The following is a 27,769-nucleotide window of genomic DNA, read 5'->3' as shown; positions in this document are numbered from 1 at the left end:
CCAGCACTGGTAACTGTGATATCACTCATGTTCTAATGTCCTTCTCTAAGAGCTCTTACTACTATCTACTCCCAGCACCCCTCCACCAGCACTGGTAACTGTGATATCACTCATGTTCTAATGTCCTTCTCTAAGAGCTCTTACTACTATCTACTCCCAGCTCCCCCTCCACCAGCACTGGTAACTGTGACATCACTCATGTTCTAATGTCCTTCTCTAAGAGCTCTTACTACTATCTACTCCCAGCTCCCCCTCCACCAGAGCTGGTAACTGTGACATCACTCATGTTCTAATGTCCTTCTCTAAGAGCTCTTACTACTATCTACTCCCAGCACCCCTCCACCAGCACTGGTAACTGTGACATCACTCATGTTCTAATGTCCTTCTCTAAGAGCTCTTACTACTATCTACTCCCAGCACCCCCCTCCACCAGCACTGGTAACTGTGACATCACTCATGTTCTAATGTCCTTCTCTAAGAGCTCTTACTATCTACTCCCAGCACCCCTCCACCAGCACTGGTAACTGTGACATCACTCATGTTCTAATGTCCTTCTCTAAGAGTTCTTACTATCTACTCCCAGCTCTCCCTCCACCAGCACTGGTAACTGTGACATCACTCATGTTCTAATGTCCTTCTCTAAGAGCTCTTACTTCTATCTACTCCCAGTTCCCCCTCCACCAGCACTGGTAACTGTGACATCACTCATGTTCTAACGTCCTTCTCTAAGAGTTCTTACTACTATCTACTCCCAGCTCCCCGCCCTCATCACTGGTAACTGTGACATCACTCAAGTTCTAATGTCCTTCTCTAAGAGCTCTTACTACTATCTACTCCCAGCTCCCCCTCCACCAGCACTGGTAACAGTGACAACACTCATGTTCTAATGTCCTTCTCTAAGAGCTCTTACTACTATCTACTCCCAGCTCCCCCTCCACCAGCACTGGTAACTGTGACAACACTCATGTTCTAATATCCTTCTCTAAGAGCTCTTACTACTATCTACTCCCAGCTCCCCCTCCACCAGCACTGGTAACTGTGACAACACTCATGTTCTAATGTCCTTCTCTAAGAGCGCTTACTGCTATCCACTCCCAGCACCCCTCCACCAGCACTGGTAACTGTGACATCACTCATGTTCTAATGTCCTTCTCTAAGAGCTCTTACTACTATCTACTCCCAGCACCCCCCTCCACCTGCACTGGTAACTGTGACATCACTCATGTTCTAATGTCCTTCTCTAAGAGCTCGTACTACTATCTACTCCCAGCACCCCTCCACCAGCACTGGTAACTGTGACATCACTCATGTTCTAATGTCCTTCTCTAAGAGCTCTTACTACTATCTACTCCCAGTACCCCCCTCCACCTGCACTGGTAACTGTGACATCACTCATGTTCTAACGTCCTTCTCTAAGAGCTCTTACTACTATCTACTCCGAGCTCCCCCTCCACCAGCACTGGTAACTGTGACATCACTCATGTTCTAATGTCCTTCTCTAAGAGCTCGTACTACTATCTACTCCCAGCACCCCTCCACCAGCACTGGTAACAGTGACAACACTCATGTTCTAATGTCCTTCTCTAAGAGCTCTTACTACTCTCTACTCCCAGTACCCCCTCCACCTGCACTAGTAACTGTGACATCACTCATGATCTAATGTCCTTCTCTAAGAGCTCGTACTACTATCTACTCCCAGCACCCCCTCCACCAGCACTGGTAACTGTGACATCACTCATGTTCTAATGTCCTTCTCTAAGAGCTCTTACTACTATCTACTCCCAGCACCCCCTCCACCAGCACTGGTAACTGTGACATCACTCATGTTCTAATGTCCTTCTCTAATGGTTCTTACTACTATCTACTCCCAGTTCCCCCTCCACCAGAACTGGTAACTGTGACATCACTCATGTTCTAATGTCCTTCTCTAACAGTTCTTACTACTATCTACTCCCAGCACCCCGTCCACCGGCACTGGTAACTGTGACATCACTCATGTTCTAATGTCCTTCTCTAAGAGCTCTTACTACTATCTACTCCCAGCTCCCCCTCCACCAGCACTGGTAACTGTGACAACACTCATGATCTAATGTCCTTCTCTAAGAGCTCTTACTACTATCTACTCCCAGCGCCCCCCCCACCGGCACTGGTAACTGTGACATCACTCATGTTCTAACGTCCTTCTCTAAGAGCTCTTACTACTATCTACTCCCAGCTCCCCCTAAACCGGCACTGGTAACTGTGACAACACTCATGTTCTAATGTCCTTCTCTAAGAGCTCTTACTACTATCTACTCCCAGCTCCCACCCCACCGGCACTGGTAACTGTGACATCACTCATGTTCTAACGTCCTTCTCTAAGAGCTCTTACTACTATCTACTCCCAGCTCCCCCTCCACCTGCACTGGTAACTGTGACATCACTCATGTTCTAATGTCCTTCTCTAAGAGCTCTTACTACTATCTACTCCCAGCACCCCTCCACCAGCACTGGTAACTGTGATATCACTCATGTTCTAATGTCCTTCTCTAAGAGCTCTTACTACTATCTACTCCCAGCACCCCTCCACCAGCACTGGTGACTGTGACATCACTCATGTTCTAATGTCCTTCATTAAGAGTTCTTACTACTATCAACTCCCAGCACCCCTCCACCAGCACTGGTAACTGTGACATCACTCATGTTCTAATGTCCTTCTCTAAGAGCTCTTACTACTATCTACTCCCAGCTCCCCCTCCACCCGCACTGGTAACTGTGACATCACTAATGTTCTAATGTCCTTCTCTAAGAGATCTTACTACTATCTACTCCCAGCACCCCTCCACCAGCACTGGTAACTGTGACATCACTCATGTTCTAATGTCCTTCTCTAAGAGCTCTTACTACTATCTACTTGCAGCACCCCCCCCCCACCAGCACTGGTAACTGTGACATCACTCATGTTCTAATGTCCTTCTCTAAGAGCTCTTACTACTATCTACTCCCAGTTCCCCCTCCACCAGCACTGGTAACTGTGACATCACTCATGTTCTAATATCCTTCTCTAAGAGCACTTACTACTATCTACTCCCAGCACCCCTCCACCAGCACTGGTAACTGTGACATCACTCATGTTCTAATGTCCTTCTCTAAGAGCTCTTACTACTATCTACTCCCTGCACCCCCTCCACTAGAGCTGGTAACTGTGACATCACTCATGTTCCAATGTCCTTCTCTAAGAGCTCTTACTACTATCTTCTCCCAGCACCCCCTCCACCGGCACTGGTAACTGTGACATCACTCATGTTCTAATGTCCTTCTCTAAGAGTTCTTACTACTATCTACTCCCAGCACCCCTCCACCAGCACTGGTAACTGTGACATCACTCATGTTCTAATGTCCTTCTCTAAGAGCTCTTACTACTATGTACTCCCAGCACCCCTACACCAGCACTGGTAACTGTGACATCACTCATGTTCTAATGTCCTTCTCTAAGAGCTCGTACTACTATCTACTCCCAGCTCCCCCTCCACCAGCACTGGTAACTGTGACATCACTCATGTTCTAATGTCCTTCTCTAAGAGCTCTTACTGCTATCCACTCCCAGCACCCCTCCACCAGCACTGGTAACTGTGACATCACTCATGTTCTAATGTCCTTCTCTAAGAGCTCTTACTACTATCTACTCCCAGTACCCCCCCTCCACCTGCACTGGTAACTGTGACATCACTCATGTTCTAATGTCCTTCTCTAAGAGCTCGTACTACTATCTACTCCCAGCACCCCTCCACCAGCACTGGTAACTGTGACATCACTCATGTTCTAATGTCCTTCTCTAAGAGCTCTTACTACTATCTACTCCCAGTACCCCCCTCCACCTGCACTGGTAACTGTGACATCACTCATGTTCTAACGTCCTTCTCTAAGAGCTCTTACTACTATCAACTCCGAGCTCCCCCTCCACCAGCACTGGTAACTGTGACATCACTCATGTTCTAATGTCCTTCTCTAAGAGCTCGTACTACTATCTACTCCCAGCACCCCTCCACCAGCACTGGTAACTGTGACAACACTCATGTTCTAATGTCCTTCTCTAAGAGCTCTTACTACTCTCTACTCCCAGCACCCCCCTCCACCTGCACTGGTAACTGTGACATCACTCATGATCTAATGTCCTTCTCTAAGAGCTCTTACTACTATCTACTCCCAGCACCCCCTCCACCTGCACTGGTAACTGTGACATCACTCATGATCTAATGTCCTTCTCTAAGAGCTCTTACTACTATCTACTCCCAGCACCCCCTCCACCTGCACTGGTAACTGTGACATCACTCATGTTCTAATGTCCTTCTCTAATGGTTCTTACTACTATCTACTCCCAGTTCCCCCTCCACCAGAACTGGTAACTGTGACATCACTCATGTTCTAATGTCCTTCTCTAACAGTTCTTACTACTATCTACTCCCAGAACCCCGTCCACCGGCACTGGTAACTGTGACATCACTCATGTTCTAATGTCCTTCTCTAAGAGCTCTTACTACTATCTACTCCCAGCTCCCCCTCCACCAGCACTGGTAACTGTGACAACACTCATGATCTAATGTCCTTCTCTAAGAGCTCTTACTACTATCTACTCCCAGCGCCCCCCCCACCGGCACTGGTAACTGTGACATCACTCATGTTCTAACGTCCTTCTCTAAGAGCTCTTACTACTATCTACTCCCAGCTCCCCCTAAACCGGCACTGGTAACTGTGACAACACTCATGTTCTAATGTCCTTCTCTAAGAGCTCTTACTACTATCTACTCCCAGCTCCCCCCCCACCGGCACTGGTAACTGTGACATCACTCATGTTCTAACGTCCTTCTCTAAGAGCTCTTACTACTATCTACTCCCAGCTCCCCCTCCACCGGCACTGGTAACTGTGACATCACTCATGTTCTAATGTCCTTCTCTAAGAGCTCTTACTACTATCTACTCCCAGCACCCCTCCACCAGCACTGGTAACTGTGATATCACTCATGTTCTAATGTCCTTCTCTAAGAGCTCTTACTACTATCTACTCCCAGCACCCCTCCACCAGCACTGGTGACTGTGACATCACTCATGTTCTAATGTCCTTCTCTAAGAGTTCTTACTACTATCTACTCCCAGCACCCCCTCCACCAGCACTGGTAACTGTGACATCACTCATGTTCTAATGTCCTTCTCTAAGAGCTCTTACTACTATCTACTCCCAGCTCCCCCTCCACCAGCACTGGTAACTGTGACATCACTCATGTTCTAATGTCCTTCTCTAAGAGCTCTTACTACTATCTACTCCCAGCTCCCCCTCCACCGGCACTGGTAACTGTGACATCACTCATGTTCTAATGTCCTTCTCTAAGAGATCTTACTACTATCTACTCCCAGCACCCCTCCACCAGCACTGGTAACTGTGACATCACTCATGTTCTAATGTCCTTCTCTAAGAGCTCTTACTACTATCTACTTGCAGCACCCCCTCCACCAGCACTGGTAACTGTGACATCACTCATGTTCTAATGTCCTTCTCTAAGAGCTCTTACTACTATCTACTCCCAGTTCCCCCTCCACCAGCACTGGTAACTGTGACATCACTCATGTTCTAATATCCTTCTCTAAGAGCACTTACTACTATCTACTCCCAGCACCCCTCCACCAGCACTGGTAACTGTGACATCACTCATGTTCTAATGTCCTTCTCTAAGAGCTCTTACTACTATCTACTCCCAGCACCCCCTCCACTAGAGCTGGTAACTGTGACATCACTCATGTTCCAATGTCCTTCTCTAAGAGCTCTTACTACTATCTACTCCCAGCACCCCCCTCCACCGGCACTGGTAACTGTGACATCACTCATGTTCTAATGTCCTTCTCTAAGAGTTCTTACTACTATCTACTCCCAGCACCCCTCCACCGGCACTGGTAACTGTGACATCACTCATGTTCTAATGTCCTTCTCTAAGAGCTCTTACTACTATCTACTCCCAGCACCCCTCCACCAGCACTGGTAACTGTGACATCACTCATGTTCTAATATCCTTCTCTAAGAGCTCGTACTACTATCTACTCCCAGCACCCCTCCACCAGCACTGGTAACTGTGACATCACTCATGTTCTAATGTCCTTCTCTAAGAGCTCTTACTACTATCTACTCCCAGCACCCCCTCCACCAGCACTGGTAACTGTGACATCACTCATGTTCTAATGTCCTTCTCTAAGAGTTCTTACTATCTACTCCCAGCACCCCTCCACCAGCACTGGTAACTGTGACATCACTCATGTTCTAATGTCCTTCTCTAAGAGTTCTTACTATCTACTGCCAGCTCCCCCTCCACCAGCACTGGTAACTGTGACATCACTCATGTTCTAATGTCCTTCTCTAAGAGCTCTTACTACTATCTACTCCCAGCACCCCCGCCCTCATCACTGGTAACTGTGACATCTCTCAAGTTCTAATGTCCTTCTCTAAGAGCTCTTACTACTATCTACTCCCAGCTCCCCCTCCACCAGCACTGGTAACAGTGACAACACTCATGTTCTAATGTCCTTCTCTAAGAGCTCTTACTACTATCTACTCCCAGCTCCCCCTCCACCAGCACTGGTAACTGTGACAACACTCATGTTCTAATATCCTTCTCTAAGAGCTCTTACTACTATCTACTCCCAGCTCCCCCCTCCACCAGCACTGGTAACTGTGACATCACTCATGTTCTAATGTCCTTCTCTAAGAGCTCTTACTGCTATCCACTCCCAGCACCCCTCCACCAGCACTGGTAACTGTGACATGACTCATGTTCTAATGTCCTTCTCTAAGAGCTCTTACTACTATCTACTCCCAGTACCCCCCCTCCACCTGCACTGGTAACTGTGACATCACTCATGTTCTAATGTCCTTCTCTAAGAGCTCGTAGTACTATCTACTCCCAGCACCCCTCAACCAGCACTGGTAACTGTGACATCACTCATGTTCTAATGTCCTTCTCTAAGAGCTCTTACTACTATCTACTCCCACTACCCCCTCCACCTGCACTGGTAACTGTGACATCACTCATGTTCTAATGTCCTTCTCTAAGAGCTCTTACTACTATCTACTCCGAGCTCCCCCTCCAACAGCACTGGTAACTGTGACATCACTCATGTTCTAATGTCCTTCTCTAAGAGCTCGTACTACTATCTACTCCCAGCACCCCTCCACCAGCACTGGTAACAGTGACAACACTCATGTTCTAATGTCCTTCTCTAAGAGCTCTTACTACTCTCTACTCCCAGTACCCCCCTCCACCTGCACTGGTAACTGTGACATCACTCATGATCTAATGTCCTTCTCTAAGAGCTCTTACTACTATCTACTCCCAGCACCCCCTCCACCAGCACTGGTAACTGTGACATCACTCATGTTCTAATGTCCTTCTCTAAGAGCTCTTACTACTATCTACTCCCAGCACCCCCTCCACCAGCACTGGTAACTGTGACATCACTCATGTTCTAATGTCCTTCTCTAATGGTTCTTACTACTATCTACTCCCAGTTCCCCCTCCACCAGAACTGGTAACTGTGACATCACTCATGTTCTAATGTCCTTCTCTAACAGTTCTTACTACTATCTACTCCCAGCACCCCGTCCACCGGCACTGGTAACTGTGACATCACTCATGTTCTAATGTCCTTCTCTAAGAGCTCTTACTACTATCTACTCCCAGCTCCCCCTCCAACAGCACTGGTAACTGTGACAACACTCATGTTCTAATGTCCTTCTCTAAGAGCTCTTACTACTATCTACTCCCAGCTCCCACCCCACCGGCACTGGTAACTGTGACATCACTCATGTTCTAACGTCCTTCTCTAAGAGCTCTTACTACTATCTACTCCCAGCTCCCCCTCCACCGGCACTGGTAACTGTGACAACACTCATGTTCTAATGTCCTTCTCTAAGAGCTCTTACTACTATCTACTCCCAGCACACCTCCACCAGCACTGGTAACTGTGACATCACTCATGTTCTAATGTCCTTCTCTAAGAGCTCTTACTACTATCTACTCCCAGCACCCCTCCACCAGCACTGGTAACTGTGACATCACTCATGCTCTAATGTCCTTCTCTAAGAGTTCTTACTACCATCTACTCCCAGCACCCCTCCACCAGCACTGGTAACTGTGACATCACTCATGTTCTAATGTCCTTCTCTAAGAGCTCTTACTACTATCTACTCCCAGCTCCCCCTCCACCCGCACTGGTAACTGTGACATCACTAATGTTCTAATGTCCTTCTCTAAGAGATCTTACTACTATCTACTCCCAGCACCCCCTCCACCAGCACTGGTAACTGTGACATCACTCATGTTCTAATGTCCTTCTCTAAGAGCTCTTACTACTATCTACTTGCAGCACCCCCCTCCACCAGCACTGGTAACTGTGACATCACTCATGTTCTAATGTCCTTCTCTAAGAGCTCTTACTACTATCTACTCCCAGTTCCCCCTCCACCAGCACTGGTAACTGTGACATCACTCATGTTCTAATATCCTTCTCTAAGAGCTCTTACTACTATCTACTCCAAGCACCCCTCCACCAGCACTGGTAACTGTGACATCACTCATGTTTTAATGTCCTTCTCTAAGAGCTCTTACTACTATCTACTCCCTGCACCCCCTCCACTAGAGCTGGTAACTGTGACATCACTCATGTTCTAATGTCCTTCTCTAAGAGCTCTTACTACTATCTACTCCCAGCACCCCCTCCACCGGCACTGGTAACTGTGACATCACTCATGTTCTAATGTCCTTCTCTAAGAGTTCTTACTACTATCTACTCCCAGTTCCCCTCCACCGGCACTGGTAACTGTGACATCACTCATGTTCTAATGTCCTTCTCTAAGAGCTCTTACTACTATCTACTCCCAGCTGCCCCTCCACCAGTACTGGTAACTGTGACATCACTCAAGTTCTAATGTCCTTCTCTAAGAGCTCTTACTACTATCTACTCCCAGTTCCCCTCCACCGGCACTGGTAACTGTGACATCACTCATGTTCTAATGTCCTTCTCTAAGAGTTCTTACTACTATCCACTCCCAGCACCCCCTTCACCTGCACTGGTAACTGTGACATCACTCATGTTCTAATGTCCTTCTCTAAGAGTTCTTACTACTATCTACTCCCAGCACCCCTCCACCGGCACTGGTAACTGTGACATCACTCATGTTCTAATGTCCTTCTCTAAGAGCTCTTACTACTATCCACACCCAGCTCCACCTACACCAGCACTGGTAACTGTGACATCACTCATGTTCTAATGTCCTTCTCTAAGAGCTCTTACTACTATCTACTCCCAGCACCCCTCCACCGGCACTGGTAACTGTGACCTCACTCATGATTTAATGTCCTTCTCTAAGAGTTCTTACTACTATCCACTCCCAGCACCCCCCTCCACCAGCACTGGTAACTGTGACATCACTCATGTTCTAATGTCCTTCTCTAAGAGTTCTTACTACTATCTACTCCCAGTTCCCCTCCACCGGCACTGGTAACTGTGACATCACTCATGTTCTAATGTCCTTCTCTAAGAGTTCTTACTACTATCTACTCCCAGCACCCCTCCACCAGAGCTGTAACTGTGACATCACTCATGTTCTAATGTCCTTCTCTAAGAGCACTTACTACTATCTACTCCCAGCACCCCTCCATCAGCACTGGTAACTGTGACATCACTCATGTTCTAATGTCCTTCTCTAAGAGCTCTTACTACTATCTACTCCCAGCTCCCCCTCCACCCGCACTGGTAACTGTGACATCACTCATGTTCTAATGTCCTTCTCTAAGAGCTCTTACTACTATCTACTCCCAGCACCCCCTCCACCAGCACTGGTAACTGTGACATCACTCATGTTCTAATGTCCTTCTCTAAGAGCTCTTACTACTATCTACTCCGATTCCCCCTCCACCAGCACTGGTAACTGTGACATCACTCATGTTCTAATATCCTTCTCTAAGAGCTCTTACTACTATCTACTCCCAGCACCCCTCCACCAGCACTGGTAACTGTGACATCACTCATGTTCTAATGTCCTTCTCTAAGAGCTCTTACTACTATCTACTCCCAGCACCCCCTCCACCAGAGCTGGTAACTGTGACATCACTCATGTTCTAATGTCCTTCTCTAAGAGCTCTTACTACTATCTACTCCCAGCACCCCCTCCACCGGCACTGGTAACTGTGACATCACTCATGTTCTAATGTCCTTCTCTAAGAATTCTTACTACAATCTACTCCCAGCACCCCTCCACCGGCACTGGTAACTGTGACATCACTCATGTTCTAATGTCCTTCTCTAAGAGCTCTTACTACTATCTACTCCCAGTTTCCCTCCACCCGCACTGGTACCTGTGACATCACTCATGTTCTAATGTCCTTCTCTAAGAGTTCTTACTACTATCTACTCCCAGCACCCCATCCACCTGCACTGGTAACTGTGACATCACTCATGTTCTAATGTCCTTCTCTAAGAGCTCTTACTACTATCTACTCCCAGCACCCCCTCCACCGGCACTGGTAACTGTGACATCACTCATGTTCTAATGTCCTTCTCTAAGAGTTCTTACTACTATCTATTCCCAGCACCCCCTCCACCTGCACTGGTAACTGTGACATCACTCATGTTCTAATGTCCTTCTCTAAGAGGTCTTACTACTATCTACTCCCAGTTCCCCCTCCACCAGCACTGGTAACTGTGACATCACTCATGTTCTAATGTCCTTCTCTAAGAGCTCTTACTACTATCTACTCCCAGCACCCCTCCACCGGCACTGGTACCTGTGACATCAATCATGTTCTAATGTCCTTCTCTAAGAGCTCTTACTACTATCTACTCCCAGTACCCCCCTCCACCAGCACTGGTAACTGTGACATCACTCATGTTCTAATATCCTTCTCTAAGAGCTCTTACTACTATCCACTAACAGCTCCCCCGCCACCAGAGCTGGTAACTGTGACATCACTCATGTTCTAATGTCCTTCTCTAAGAGCTCTTACTACTATCTACTCCCAGCACCCCCTCCACCAGCACTGGTAACTGTGACATCACTCATGTTCTAATATCCTTCTCTAAGAGCTCTTACTACTATCCACTCCCAGCACCCCCTCCACCAGAGCTGGTAACTGTGACATCACTCATGTTCTAATGTCCTTCTCTAAGAGCTCGTACTACTATCTACTCCCAGCACCCCTCCACCAGCACTGGTAATTGTGATATCACTCATGTTCTAATGTCCTTCTCTAAGAGCTCTTACTACTATCTACTCCGATTCCCCCTCCACCAGCACTGGTAACTGTGACATCACTCATATTCTAATGTCCTTCTCTAAGAGTTCTTACTATCTACGCCCAGCACCCCTCCACCAGCACTGGTAACTGTGACATCACTCATGTTCTAATGTCCTTCTCTAAGAGCTCTTACTACTATCTACTCCCAGCTCCCCCTCCACCAGCACTGGTAACTGTGACATCACTCATGTTCTAATGTCCTTCTCTAAGAGCTCTTACTACTATCTACTCCCAGTTCCCCCTCCACCAGCACTGGTAACTGTGACATCACTCATGTTCTAACGTCCTTCTCTAAGAGTTCTTACTACTATCTACTCCCAGCACCCCCTCCACCAGCACTGGTAACTGTGACATCACTCAAGTTCTAATGTCCTTCTCTAAGAGCTCTTACTACTATCTACTCCCAGTTCCCCTCCACCAGCACTGGTAACTGTGACATCACTCATGTTCTAATGTCCTTCTCTAAGAGCTCTTACTACTATCTACTCCCAGCTCCCCCTCCACCAGCACTGGTAACTGTGACATCACTCATGTTCTAATGTCCTTCTCTAAGAGTTCTTACTACTATCTACTCCCAGCACCCCCTCCACCAGAGCTGGTAACTGTGACATCACTCATGTTCTAATGTCCTTCTCTAAGAGCTCTTACTGCTATCCACTCCCAGCACCCCTCCACCAGCACTGGTAACTGTGACATCACTCATGTTCTAATGTCCTTCTCTAAGAGCTCTTACTACTATCTACTCCCAGTACCCCCCTCCACCTGCACTGGTAACTCTGACATCACTCATGTTCTAATGTCCTTCTCTAAGAGCTCGTACTACTATCTACTCCAGGCACCCCTCCACCAGCACTGGTAACTGTGACATCACTCATGTTCTAATGTCCTTCTCTAAGAGCTCTTACTACTATCTACTCCCAGTACCCCCCTCCACCTGCACTGGTAACTGTGACATCACTCATGTTCTAATGTCCTTCTCTAAGAGCTCGTACTACTATCTACTCCCAGCACCCCTCCACCAGCACTGGTAACAGAGACAACACTCATGTTCTAATGTCCTTCTCTAAGAGCTCTTACTACTATCTACTCCCAGTACCCCCCTCCACCTGCACTGGTAACTGTGACATCACTCATGATCTAATGTCCTTCTCTAAGAGCTCGTACTACTATCTACTCCCAGCACCCCTCCACCAGCACTGGTAACTGTGACATCACTCATGTTCTAATGTCCTTCTCTAATAGTTCTTACTACTATCTACTCCCAGTTCCCCCTCCACCAGCACTGGTAACTGTGACATCACTCATGTTCTAATGTCCTTCTCTAACAGTTCTTACTACTATCTACTCCCAGCACCCCGTCCACCGGCACTGGTAACTGTGACATCACTCATTTTCTAATGTCCTTCTCTAAGAGCTCTTACTACTATCTACTCCCAGCTCCCCCTCCACCAGCACTGGTAACTGTGACATCACTCATGTTCTAATGTCCTTCTCTAAGAGCTCTTACTACTATCTACTCCCAGCACCCCCTCCACCAGCACTGGTAACTGTGACATCACTCATGTTCTAATGTCCTTCTCTAAGAGCTCTTATTACTATCTACTCCCAGCACCCCGTCCACCGGCACTGGTAACTGTGACATCACTCATGTTCTAATGTCCTTCTCTAAGAGCTCTTACTACTATCTACTCCCAGCTCCCCCCTCACCGGCACTGGTAACTGTGACATCACTCATGTTCTAATGTCCTTCTCTAAGAGCTCTTACTACTATCTACTCCCAGCTCCCCCTCCACCAGCACTGGTAACTGTGACAACACTCATGTTCTAATGTCCTTCTCTAAGAGCTCTTACTACTATCTACTCCCAGTTCCCCTCCACCGGCACTGGTAACTGTGACATCACTCATGCTCTAATGTCCTTCTCTAAGAGCTCTTACTACTATCTACTCCCAGCTCCCCCTCCACCAGCACTGGTAACTGTGACATCACTCAAGTTCTAATGTCCTTCTCTAAGAGCTCTTACTACTATCTACTCCCAGCACCCCTCCACCGGCACTGGTAACTGTGACATCACTCATGTTCTAATGTCCTTCTCTAAGAGCTCTTACTACTATCTACCCCAGTTCCCCCTCCACCAGCACTGGTAACTGTGACATCACTCATGTTTTAACGTACTTCTCTAAGAGTTCTTACTACTATCTACTCCCAGCACCCCCACACCCATCACTGGGAACTGTGACATCACTTAAGTTCTAATATCCTTCTCTAAGAGCTCTTACTACTATCTACTCCCAGCTCCCCCTCCACCAGCACTGCAAACTGTGACAACACTCATGTTCTAATGTCCTTCTCTAAGAGCTCTTACTACTATGTACTCCCAGCACCCCTACACCAGCACTGTTAACTGTGACATCACTCATGTTCTAATGTCCCTCTCTAAGAGCTCGTACTACTATCTACTCCCAGCACACCTCCACCGGCACTGGTAACTGTGACATCACTCATGTTCTAATGTCCTTCACTAAGAGTTCTTACTACTATCTACTCCCAGCACTCCTCCACCAGCACTGGTAACTGTGACATCACTCATGTTCTAATGTCCTTCTCTAAGAGCTCTTACTACTATCTACTCCCAGCTCCCCCTCCACCCGCACTGGTAACTGTGACATCACTAATGTTCTAATGTCCTTCTCTAAGAGATCTTACTACTATCTACTCCCAGCACCCCTCCACCAGCACTGGTAACTGTGACATCACTCATGTTCTAATGTCCTTCTCTAAGAGCTCTTACTACTATCTACTTGCAGCACCCCCTCCACCAGCACTGGTAACTGTGACATCACTCATGTTCTAATGTCCTTCTCTAAGAGCTCTTACTACTATCTACTCCCAGTTCCCCCTCCACCAGCACTGGTAACTGTGACATCACTCATGTTCTAATATCCTTCTCTAAGAGCTCTTACTACTATCTACTCCCAGCACCCCTCCACCAGCACTGGTAACTGTGACATCACTCATGTTCTAATGTCCTTCTCTAAGAGCTCTTACTACTATCTACTCCCTGCACCCCCTCCACCAGAGCTGGTAACTGTGACATCACTCATGTTCTAATGTCCTTCTCTAAGAGCTCTTACTACTATCTTCTCCCAGCACCCCCTCCACCGGCACTGGTAACTGTGACATCACTCATGTTCTAATGTCCTTCTCTAAGAGCTCTTACTACTATCTACTCCCAGCACCCCTCCACCGGCACTGGTAACTGTGACATCACTCATGTTCTAATGTCCTTCTCTAAGAGCTCTTACTACTATCTACTCCAAGTTCCCCCTCCACCAGTACTGGTAACTGTGACATCACTCATGTTCTAATGTCCTTCTCTAAGAGCTCTTACTACTATCTACTCCCAGCACCCCTCCACCGGCACTGGTAACTGTGACATCACTCATGTTCTAATGTCCTTCTCTAAGAGCTCTTACTACTATCTACTCCCAGCACCCCCCTTCACCGGCACTGGTAACTGTGACATCACTCATGTTCTAATGTCCTTCTCTAAGAGTTCTTACTACTATCTACTCCCAGCACCCTTCCACCGGCACTGGTAACTGTGACATCACTCATGTTCTAATGTCCTTCTCTAAGAGCTCTTACTACTATCCACTCCCAGCTCCCCCTCCACCAGCACTGGTAACTGTGACATCACTCATGTTCTAATGTCCTTCTCTAAGAGCTCTTACTACTATCTACTCCCAGTTCCCCTCCACCGGCACTGGTAACTGTGACATCACTCATGCTCTAATGTCCTTCTCTAAGAGCTCTTACTACTATCCACTCCCAGCACCCCCCTCCACCAGCACTGGTAACTGTGACATCACTCATGTTCTAATGTCCTTCTCTAAGAGTTCTTACTACTATCTACTCCCAGTTCCCCTCCACCAGCACTGGTAACTGTGACATCACTCATGTTCTAATGTCCTTCTCTAAGAGTTCTTACTACTATCTACTCCCAGCACCCCTCCACCAGCACTGGTAACTGTGACATCACTCATGTTCTAATGTCCTTCTCTAAGAGCTCTTACTACTATCTACTCCCAGCACCCCCTCTACCAGCACTGGTAACTGTGACATCACTCATGTTCTAATGTCCTTCTCTAAGAGCTCTTACTAGTATCTACTTGCAGCACCCCCTCCACCAGCACTGGTAACTGTGACATCACTCATGTTCTAATGTCCTTCTCTAAGAGCTCTTACTACTATCTACTCCGATTCCCCCTCCACCAGCACTGTAACTGTGACATCACTCATGTTCTAATATCCTTCTCTAAGAGCTCTTACTACTATCTACTCCCAGCACCCCTCCACCAGCACTGGTAACTGTGACATCACTCATGTTCTAATGTCCTTCTCTAAGAGCTCTTACTACTATCTACTCCCAGGACCCCCTCCACCAGAGCTGGTAACTGTGACATCACTCATGTTCTAATGTCCTTCTCTAAGAGCTCTTACTACTATCTACTCCCAGCACCCCCTCCACCTGCACTGGTAACTGTGACATCACTCATGTTCTAATGTCCTTCTCTAAGAATTCTTACTACTATCTACTCCCAGGACCCCTCCACCAGCACTGGTAACTGTGACATCACTCATGTTCTAATGTCCTTCTCTAAGAGCTCTTACTACTATCTACTCCCAGCTGCCCCTCCACCAGCACTGGTAACTGTGACATCACTCAAGTTCTAATGTCCTTCTCTAAGAGCTCTTACTACTATCTACTCCCCGTTCCCCTCCACCGGCACTGGTAACTGTGACATCACTCATGTTCTAATGTCCTTCTCTAAGAGCTCTTACTACTATCTACTCCCAGCACCCCCTCCACCTGCACTGGTAACTGTGACATCACTCATGTTCTAATGTCCTTCTCTAAGAGTTCTTACTACTATCTACCCCCAGCACCCCTCCACCGGCACTGGTAACTGTGACATCACTCATGTTCTAATGTCCTTCTCTAAGAGTTCTTACTACTATCTACTCCCAGTTCCCCCTCCACCTGCACTGGTAACTGTGACATCACTCATGTTCTAATGTCCTTCTCTAAGAGCTCTTACTACTATCTACTCCCAGCACCCCTCCACCGGCACTGGTACCTGTGACATCACTCATGTTCTAATGTCCTTCTCTAAGAGCTCTTACTACTATCTACTCCCAGTACCCCCCTCCACCAGCACTGGTAACAGTGACATCACTCATGTTCTAATGTCCTTCTCTAAGAGCTCTTACTACTATCCACTAACAGCTCCCCCTCCACCAGAGCTGGTAACTGTGACATCACTCATGTTCTAATGTCCTTCTCTAAGAGCTCTTACTACTATCTACTCCCAGCACCCCCCTCCACCAGCACTGGTAACTGTGACATCACTCATGTTCTAATATCCTTCTCTAAGAGCTCTTACTACTATCCACTCCCAGCTCCCCCCTCCACCAGAGCTGGTAACTGTGACATCACTCATGTTCTAATGTCCTTCTCTAAGAGCTCTTACTACTATCTACTCCCAGCACCCCTCCACCAGCACTGGTAACTGTGACATCACTCATGTTCTAATGTCCTTCTCTAAGAGCTCTTACTACTATCTACTCCCTGCACCCCCTCCACCAGCACTGGTAACTGTGACATCACTCATGTTCTAATGTCCTTCTCTAAGAGTTCTTACTATCTACGCCCAGCACCCCTCCACCAGCAATGGTAACTGTGACATCACTCATGTTCTAATGTCCTTCTCTAAGAGCTCTTACTACTATCTACTCCCAGCTCCCCCTCCACCAGCACTGGTAACTGTGACATCACTCATGTTCTAATGTCCTTCTCTAAGAGCTCTTACTACTATCTACTCCCAGTTCCCCCTCCACCAGCACTGGTAACTGTGACATCACTCATGTTCTAATGTCCTTCTCTAAGAGCTCTTACTACTATCTACTCCCAGTTCCCCCTCCACCAGCACTGGTAACTGTGACATCACTCATGTTCTAACGTCCTTCTCTAAGAGTTCTTACTACTATCTACTCCCAGCACCCCCTCAAACAGCACTGGTAACTGTGACATCACTCAAGTTATAATGTCCTTCTCTAAGAGCTCTTACTACTATCTACTCCCAGCTCCCCCTCCACCAGCACTGGTAACTGTGACATCACTCATGTTCTAATGTCCTTCTCTAAGAGCTCTTACTACTATCTACTCCCAGCACCCCCTCCACCAGCACTGGTAACTGTGACATCACTCATGTTCTAATGTCCTTCTCTAAGAGCTCTTACTACTATCCACTCCCAGCACCCCCTCCACCAGAGCTGGTAACTGTGACATCACTCATGTTCTAATGTCCTTCTCTAAGAGCTCTTACTACTATCTACTCCCAGCACCCCTCCACCAGCACTGGTAACTGTGACATCACTCATGTTCTAATGTCCTTCTCTAAGAGCTCTTACTACTATCTACTCCCAGTACCCCCCTCCACCTGCACTGGTAACTCTGACATCACTCATGTTCTAATGTCCTTCTGTAAGAGCTCGTACTACTATCTACTCCAGGCACCCCTCCACCAGCACTGGTAACTGTGACATCACTCATGTTCTAATGTCGTTCTCTAAGAGCTCTTACTACTATCTACTCCCAGTACCCCCCTCCACCTGCACTGGTAACTGTGACATCACTCATGTTCTAATGTCCTTCTCTAAGAGCTCTTACTACTATCTACTCCAAGCTCCCCCTCCACCAGCACTGGTAACTGTGACATCACTCATGTTCTAATGTCCTTCTCTAAGAGCTCGTACTACTATCTACTCCCAGCACCCCTCCACCAGCACTGGTAACAGAGACAACACTCATGTTCTAATGTCGTTCTCTAAGAGCTCTTACTACTATCTACTCCCAGTACCCCCTCCACCTGCACTGGTAACTGTGACACCACTCATGATCTAATGTCCTTCTCTAAGAGCTCGTACTACAATCTACTCCCAGCACCCCTCCACCAGCACTGGTAACTGTGACATCACTCATGTTCTAATGTCCTTCTCTATTAGTTCTTACTACTATCTACTCCCAGTTCCCCCTCCACCTGCACTGGTAACTGTGACATCACTCATGTTCTAATGTCCTTCTCTAACAGTTCTTACTACTATCTACTCCCAGCACCCCGTCCACCGGCACTGGTAACTGTGACATCACTCATTTTCTAATGTCCTTCTCTAAGAGCTCTTACTACTATGTACTCCCAGCTCCCCCTCCACCAGCACTGGTAACTGTGACAACACTCATGTTCTAATGTCCTTCTCTAAGAGCTCTTACTACTATCTACTCCCAGCACCCCCTCCACCAGCACTGGTAACTGTGACATCACTCATGTTCTAATGTCCTTCTCTAAGAGCTCTTACTACTATCTACTCCCAGCACCCCCTCCACCGGCACTGGTAACTGTGACATCACTCATGTTCTAATGTCCTTCTCTAAGAGCTCTTACTACTATCTACTCCCAGCTCCCCCCTCACCGGCACTGGTAACTGTGACATCACTCATGTTCTAATGTCCTTCTCTAAGAGCTCTTACTACTATCTACTCCCAGCTCCCCCTCCAACAGCACTGGTAACTGTGACAACACTCATGTTCTAATGTCCTTCTCTAAGAGCTCTTACTACTATCTACTCCCAGTTCCCCTCCACCGGCACTGGTAACTGTGACATCACTCATGTTCTAATGTCCTTCTCTAAGAGCTCTTACTACTATCTACTCCCAGCTCCCCCTCCACCAGCACTGGTAACTGTGACATCACTCATGTTCTAATGTCCTTCTCTAAGAGCTCTTACTACTATCTACTCCCAGCACCCCTCACCGGCACTGGTAACTGTGACATCACTCATGTTCTAATGTCCTTCTCTAAGAGCTCTTACTACTATCTACCCCAGTTCCCCCTCCACCAGCACTGGTAACTGTGACATCACTCATGTTCTAACGTACTTCTCTAAGAGTTCTTACTACTATCTACTCCCAGCACCCCCACCCCCATCACTGGGAACTGTGACATCACTTAAGTTCTAATGTCCTTCTCTAAGAGCTCTTACTACTATCTACTCCCAGCTCCCCCTCCACCAGCACTGGTAACTGTGACAACACTCATGTTCTAATGTCCTTCTCTAAGAGCTCTTACTACTATCTACTCCCAGCACCCCTCCACCAGCACTGGTAACTGTGACATCACTCATGTTCTAATGTCCTTCTCTAAGAGCTCGTACTACTATCTACTCCCAGCACACCTCCACCAGCACTGGTTACTGTGACATCACTCATGTTCTAATGTCCTTCTCTAAGAGCTCTTACTACTATCTACTCCCAGTTCCCCCTCCACCAGCACTGGTAACTGTGACATCACTCATGTTCTAATGTCCTTCACTAAGAGTTCTTACTACTATCTACTCCCAGCACTCCTCCACCAGCACTGGTAACTGTGACATCACTCATGTTCTAATGTCCTTCTCTAAGAGCTCTTACTACTATCTACTCCCAGCTCCCCCTCCACCCGCACTGGTAACTGTGACATCACTAATGTTCTAATGTCCTTCTCTAAGAGTTCTTACTACTATCTACTCCCAGCACCCCTCCACCAGCACTGGTAACTGTGACATCACTCATGTTCTAATGTCCTTCTCTAAGAGCTCTTACTACTATCTACTTGCAGCACCCCCTCCACCAGCACTGGTAACTGTGACATCACTCATGTTCTAATGTCCTTCTCTAAGAGCTCTTACTACTATCTACTCCCAGTTCCCCCCTCCACCAGCACTGGTAACTGTGACATCACTCATGTTCTAATATCCTTCTCTAAGAGCTCTTACTACTATCTACTCCCAGCACCCCTCCACCAGCACTGGTAACTGTGACATCACTCATGTTCTAATGTCCTTCTCTAAGAGCTCTTACTAGTATCTACTCCCTGCACCCCCTCCACTAGAGCTGGTAACTGTGACATCACTCATGTTCTAATGTCCTTCTCTAAAAGCTCTTACTACTATCTTCTCCCAGCACCCCCTCCACCGGCACTGGTAACTGTGACATCACTCATGTTCTAATGTCCTTCTCTAAGAGTTCTTACTACTATCTACTCCCAGCACCCCTCCACCGGCACTGGTAACTGTGACATCACTCATGTTCTAATGTCCTTCTCTAAGAGCTCTTACTACTATCTACTCCCAGTTCCCCCTCCACCAGAGCAGGTAACTGTGACATCACTCATATTCTAATGTCCTTCTCTAAGAGCTCTTACTACTATCTACTCCCAGCACCCCTCCACCTGCACTGGTAACTGTGACATCACTCATGTTCTAATGTCCTTCTCTAAGAGCTCTTACTACTATCTACTCCCAGCACCCCCTTCACCGGCACTGGTAACTGTGACATCACTCATGTTCTAATGTCCTTCTCTAAGAGTTCTTACTACTATCTACTCCCAGCACCCCATCCACCTGCACTGGTAACTGTGACATCACTCATGTTCTAATGTCCTTCTCTAAGAGTTCTTACTACTATCCACTCCCAGCACCCCCTCCACCAGCACAGGTAACTGTGATATCACTCATGTTCTAATGTCCTTCTCTAAGAGCTCTTACTACTATCTACTCCCAGCACCCCTCCACCGGCACTGGTAACTGTGACATCACTCATGCTCTAATGTCCTTCTCTAAGAGTTCTTACTACTATCCACTCCCAGCACCCCCTCCACCAGCACTGGTAACTGTGACATCACTCATGTTCTAATATCCTTCTCTAAGAGCTCTTACTACTATCTACTCCCAGCACCCCTCCACCAGCACTGGTAACTGTGACATCACTCATGTTCTAATGTCCTTCTCTAAGAGCTCTTACTACTATCTACTCCCAGCACCCCCCTCCACCAGAGCTGGTAACTGTGACATCACTCATGTTCTAATGTCCTTCTCTAAGAGCTCTTACTACTATCTACTCCCAGCACCCCCTCCACCAGCACTGGTAACTGTGACATCACTCATGTTCTAATGTCCTTCACTAAGAGTTCTTACTACTATCTACTCCCAGCACTCCTCAACCAGCACTGGTAACTGTGACATCACTCATGTTCTAATGTCCTTCTCTAAGAGCTCTTACTACTATCTACTCCCAGCTCCCCCTCCACCCGCACTGGTAACTGTGACATCACTCATATTCTAATGTCCTTCTCTAAGAGATCTTACTACTATCTACTCCCAGCACCCCTCCACCTGCACTGGTAACTGTGACATCACTCATGTTCTAATGTCCTTCTCTAAGAGCTCTTACTACTATCTACTCGCAGCACCCCCTCCACCTGCACTGGTAACTGTGACATCACTCATGTTCTAATGTCCTTCTCTAAGAGCTCTTACTACTATCTACTCCCAGTTCCCCCTCCACCAGCACTGGTAACTGTGACATCACTCATGTTCTAATGTCCTTCTCTAAGAGCTCTTACTACTATCTACTCCCAGCACCCCTCCACCAGCACTGGTAACTGTGACATCACTCATGTTCTAATGTCCTTCTCTAAGAGCTCTTACTAGTATCTACTCCCTGCACCCCCTCCACTAGAGCTGGTAACTGTGACATCACTCATGTTCTAGTGTCCTTCTCTAAAAGCTCTTACTACTATCTTCTCCCAGCACCCCCTCCACCGGCACTGGTAACTGTGACATCACTCATGTTCTAATGTCCTTCTCTAAGAGCTCTTACTACTATCTACTCCCAGTACCCCTCCACCGGCACTGGTAACTGTGACATCACTCAAGTTCTAATGTCCTTCTCTAAGAGCTCTTACTACTATCTACTCCCAGTTCCCCCTCCACCAGAGCTGGTAACTGTGACATCACTCATGTTCTAATGTCCTTCTCTAAGAGCTCTTACTACTATCTACTCCCAGCACCCCTCCACCGGCACTGGTAACTGTGACATCACTCATGTTCTAATGTCCTTCTCTAAGAGCTCTTACTACTATCTACTCCCAGCACCCCCTCCACCAGCACTGGTAACTGTGACATCACTCATGTTCTAATGTCCTTCTCTAAGAGTTCTTACTACTATCTACTCCCAGTTCCCCTCCACCGGCACTGGTAACTGGGACATCACTCATGCTCTAATGTCCTTCTCTAAGAGTTCTTACTACTATCCACTCCCAGCACCCCCTCCACCAGCACAGGTAACTGTGACATCACTCATGTTCTAATGTCCTTCTCTAAGAGCTCTTACTACTATCTACTCCCAGTTCCCCTCCACCGGCACTGGTAACTGGGACATCACTCATGCTCTAATGTCCTTCTCTAAGAGTTCTTACTACTATCCACTCCCAGCACCCCCTCCACCAGCACTGGTAACTGTGACATCACTCATGTTCTAATATCCTTCTCTAAGAGCTCTTACTACTATCTACTCCCAGCTGCCCCTCCACCAGCACTGGTAACTGTGACATCACTCATGTTCTAATGTCCTTCTCTAAGAGCTCTTACTACTATCTACTCCCAGCACCCCCTCCACCAGAGCTGGTAACTGTGACATCACTCATGTTCTAATGTCCTTCTCTAAGAGCTCTTACTACTATCTACTCCCAGCACCCCCTCCACCTGCACTGGTAACTGTGACATCACTCATGTTCTAATGTCCTTCTCTAAGAGTTCTTACTACTATCTACTCCCAGCACCCCTCCACCGGCACTGGTAACTGTGACATCACTCATGTTCTAATGTCCTTCTCTAAGAGCTCTTACTACTATCTACTCCCAGTTCCCCCTCCACCAGCACTGGTAACTGTGACATCACTCATATTCTAATGTCCTTCTCTAAGAGCTCTTACTACTATCTACTCCCAGTACCCCTCCACCCGCACTGGTAACTGTGACATCACTCATGTTCTAATGTCCTTCTCTAAGAGCTCTTACTACTATCTACTCCCAGCACCCCCTCAACCGGCACTGGTAACTGTGACATCACTCATGTTCTAATGTCCTTCTCTAAGAGTTCTTACTACTATCTACTCCCAGCACCCCTCCACCGGCACTGGTAACTGTGACATCACTCATGTTCTAATGTCCTTCTCTAAGAGCTCTTACTACTATCTACTCCCAGTTCCCCCTCCACCAGCACTGGTAACTGTGACATCACTCATGTTCTAATGTCCTTCTCTAAGAGCTCTTACTACTATCTACTCCCAGCACCCCTCCACCTGCACTGGTAACTGTGACATCACTCATGTTCTAATGTCCTTCTCTAAGAGCTCTTACTACTATCTACTCCCAGCACCCCCCTCCACCAGCACTGGTAACTGTGACATCACTCATGTTCTAATGTCCTTCTCTAAGAGCTCTTACTACTATCTACTCCCAGCACCCCCTCCACCAGCACTGGTAACTGTGACATCACTCATGTTCTAATATCCTTCTCTAAGAGTTCTTACTACTATCCACTCCCAGCACCCCCTCCACCAGAGCTGGTAACTGTGACATCACTCATGTTCTAATGTCCTTCTCTAAGAGCTCGTACTACTATCTACTCCCAGCACCCCTCCACCAGCACTGGTTACTGTGACATCACTCATGTTCTAATGTCCTTCTCTAAGAGCTCTTACTACTATCTACTCCCCGCACCCCCTCCACCAGCACTGGTAACTGTGACATCACTCATGTTCTAATGTCCTTCTCTAAGAGTTCTTATTACTATCCACTCCCAGCACCCCCTCCACCAGCACTGGTAACTGTGACATCACTCATGTTCTAATGTCCTTCTCTAAGAGCTCTTACTACTATCTACTCCCAGCTCCCCCTCCACCAGCACTGGTAACTGTGACATCACTCATGTTCTAATGTCCTTCTCTAAGAGCTCTTACTACTATCTACTCCCAGTTCCCCCTCCACCAGCACTGGTAACTGTGACATCACTCATGTTCTAACGTCCTTCTCTAAGAGTTCTTACTACTATCTACTCCCAGCACCCCCCTCCACCAGCACTGGTAACTGTGACATCACTCAAGTTCTAATGTCCTTCTCTAAGAGCTCTTACCACTATCTACTCCCAGCTCCCCCTCCACCAGCACTGGTTACAGTGACAACACTCATGTTCTAATGTCCTTCTCTAAGAGCTCTTACTACTATCTACTCCCAGCTCCCCCTCCACCAGCACTGGTAACTGTGACAACACTCATGTTCTAATGTCCTTCTCTAAGTGCTCTTACTACTATCTACTCCCAGCTCCCCCTCCACCAGCACTGGTAACTGTGACAACACTCATGTTCTAATGTCCTTCTCTAAGAGCTCTTACTACTATCTACTCCCAGCACCCCCTCCACCAGAGCTGGTATCTGTGACATCACTCATGTTCTAATGTCCTTCTCTAAGAGCTCTTACTGCTATCCACTCCCAGCACCCCTCCACCAGCACTGGTAACTGTGACATCACTCATGTTCTAATGTCCTTCTCTAAGAGCTCTTACTACTATCTACTCCCAGTACCCCCTCCACCTGCACTGGTAACTCTGACATCACTCATGTTCTAATGTCCTTCTCTAAGAGCTCGTACTACTATCTACTCCAGGCACCCCTCCACCAGCACTGGTAACTGTGACATCACTCATGTTCTAATGTCCTTCTCTAAGAGCTCTTACTACTATCTACTCCCAGTACCCCCTCCACCTGCACTGGTAACTGTGACATCACTCATGTTCTAATGTCCTTCTCTAAGAGCTCTTACTACTATCTACTCCCAGCTCCCCCTCCACCAGCACTGGTAACTGTGACATCACTCATGTTCTAATGTCCTTCTCTAAGAGCTCGTACTACTATCTACTCCCAACACCCCTCCACCAGCACTGGTAACAGTGACAACACTCATGTTCTAATGTCCTTCTCTAAGAGCTCTTACTACTATCTACTCCCAGTTCCCCCCCCACCTGCACTGGTAACTGTGACATCACTCATGATCTAATGTCCTTCTCTAAGAGCTCGTACTACTATCTACTCCCAGCACCCCTCCACCAGCACTGGTAACTGTGACATCACTCATGTTCTAATGTCCTTCTCTAATAGTTCTTACTACTATCTACTCCCAGCACCCCGTCCACCGGCACTGGTAACTGTGACATCACTCATTTTCTAATGTCCTTCTCTAAGAGCTCTTACTACTATCTACTCCCAGCTCCCCCTCCACCAGCACTGGTAACTGTGACAACACTCATGTTCTAATGTCCTTCTCTAAGAGCTCTTACTACTATCTACTCCCAGCACCCCCTCCACCGGCACTGGTAACTGTGACATCACTCATGTTCTAATGTCCTTCTCTAAGAGCTCTTACTACTATCTACTCCCAGCACCCCGTCCACCGGCACTGGTAACTGTGACATCACTCATGTTCTAATGTCCTTCTCTAAGAGCTCTTACTACTATCTACTCCCAGCTCCCCCCCCACCGGCACTGGTAACTGTGACATCACTCATGTTCTAATGTCCTTCTCTAAGAGCTCTTACTACTATCTACTCCGAGCTCCCCCTCCAACAGCACTGGTAACTGTGACAACACTCATGTTCTAATGTCCTTCTCTAAGAGCTCTTACTACTATCTACTCCCAGCACCCCTCCACCGGCACTGGTAACTGTGACATCACTCATGTTCTAATGTCCTTCTCTAAGAGCTCTTACTACTATCTACTCCCAGCTCCCCCCCCACCGGCACTGGTAACTGTGACATCACTCATGTTCTAATGTCCTTCTCTAAGAGCTCTTACTACTATCTACTCCGAGCTCCCCCTCCAACAGCACTGGTAACTGTGACAACACTCATGTTCTAATGTCCTTCTCTAACAGCTCTTACTACTATCTACTCCCAGCACCCCTCCACCGGCACTGGTAACTGTGACATCACTCATGTTCTAATGTCCTTCTCTAAGAGCTCTTACTACTATCTACTCCCAGCTCCCCCTCCACCAGCACTGGTAACTGTGACATCACTCATGTTCTAATGTCCTTCTCTAAGAGCTCTTACTACTATCTACTCCCAGTACCCCTCCACCGGCACTGGTAACTGTGACATCACTCATGTTCTAATGTCCTTCTCTAAGAGCTCTTACTACTATCTACTCCCAGTTCCCCTCCACCGGCACTGGTAACTGGGACATCACTCATGTTCTAATGTCCTTCTCTAAGAGCTCGTACTACTATCTACTCCAGGCACCCCTCCACCAGCACTGGTAACTGTGACATCACTCATGTTCTAATGTCCTTCTCTAAGAGCTCTTACTACTATCTACTCCCAGTACCCCCTCCACCTGCACTGGTAACTGTGACATCACTCATGTTCTAATGTCCTTCTCTAAGAGCTCTTACTACTATCTACTCCCAGCTCCCCCTCCACCAGCACTGGTAACTGTGACATCACTCATGTTCTAATGTCCTTCTCTAAGAGCTCGTACTACTATCTACTCCCAACACCCCTCCACCAGCACTGGTAACAGTGACAACACTCATGTTCTAATGTCCTTCTCTAAGAGCTCTTACTACTATCTACTCCCAGTTCCCCCCCCACCTGCACTGGTAACTGTGACATCACTCATGATCTAATGTCCTTCTCTAAGAGCTCGTACTACTATCTACTCCCAGCACCCCTCCACCAGCACTGGTAACTGTGACATCACTCATGTTCTAATGTCCTTCTCTAATAGTTCTTACTACTATCTACTCCCAGCACCCCGTCCACCGGCACTGGTAACTGTGAAATCACTCATGTTCTAATGTCCTTCTCTAAGAGTTCTTACTACTATCTACTCCCAGCTCCCCCTCCACCAGCACTGGTAACTGTGACATCACTCATGTTCTAATGTCCTTCTCTAAGAGCTCTTACTACTATCTACTCCCAGCACCCCCTCCACCAGCACTGGTAACTGTGACATCACTCATGTTCTAATGTCCTTCTCTAAGAGCTCTTACTACTATCTACTCCCAGCACCCCGTCCACCGGCACTGGTAACTGTGACATCACTCATGTTCTAATGTCCTTCTCTAAGAGCTCTTACTACTATCTACTCCCAGCTCCCCCCCCACCGGCACTGGTAACTGTGACATCACTCATGTTCTAATGTCCTTCTCTAAGAGCTCTTACTACTATCTACTCCGAGCTCCCCCTCCAACAGCACTGGTAACTGTGACAACACTCATGTTCTAATGTCCTTCTCTAAGAGCTCTTACTACTATCTACTCCCAGCACCCCTCCACCGGCACTGGTAACTGTGACATCACTCATGTTCTAATGTCCTTCTCTAAGAGCTCTTACTACTATCTACTCCCAGCTGCCCCTCCACCAGCACTGGTAACTGTGACATCACTCATGTTCTAATGTCCTTCTCTAAGAGCTCTTACTACTATCTACTCCCAGCACCCCCCTCCACCGGCACT

Source organism: Jaculus jaculus, chromosome 10, assembly GCF_020740685.1.
Source record: "Jaculus jaculus isolate mJacJac1 chromosome 10, mJacJac1.mat.Y.cur, whole genome shotgun sequence".
Classification (NCBI taxonomy): domain Eukaryota; kingdom Metazoa; phylum Chordata; class Mammalia; order Rodentia; family Dipodidae; genus Jaculus; species Jaculus jaculus.
The sequence above is the reverse complement of the archived record's forward strand: the minus strand, read 5'-3'. Positions refer to the sequence as shown.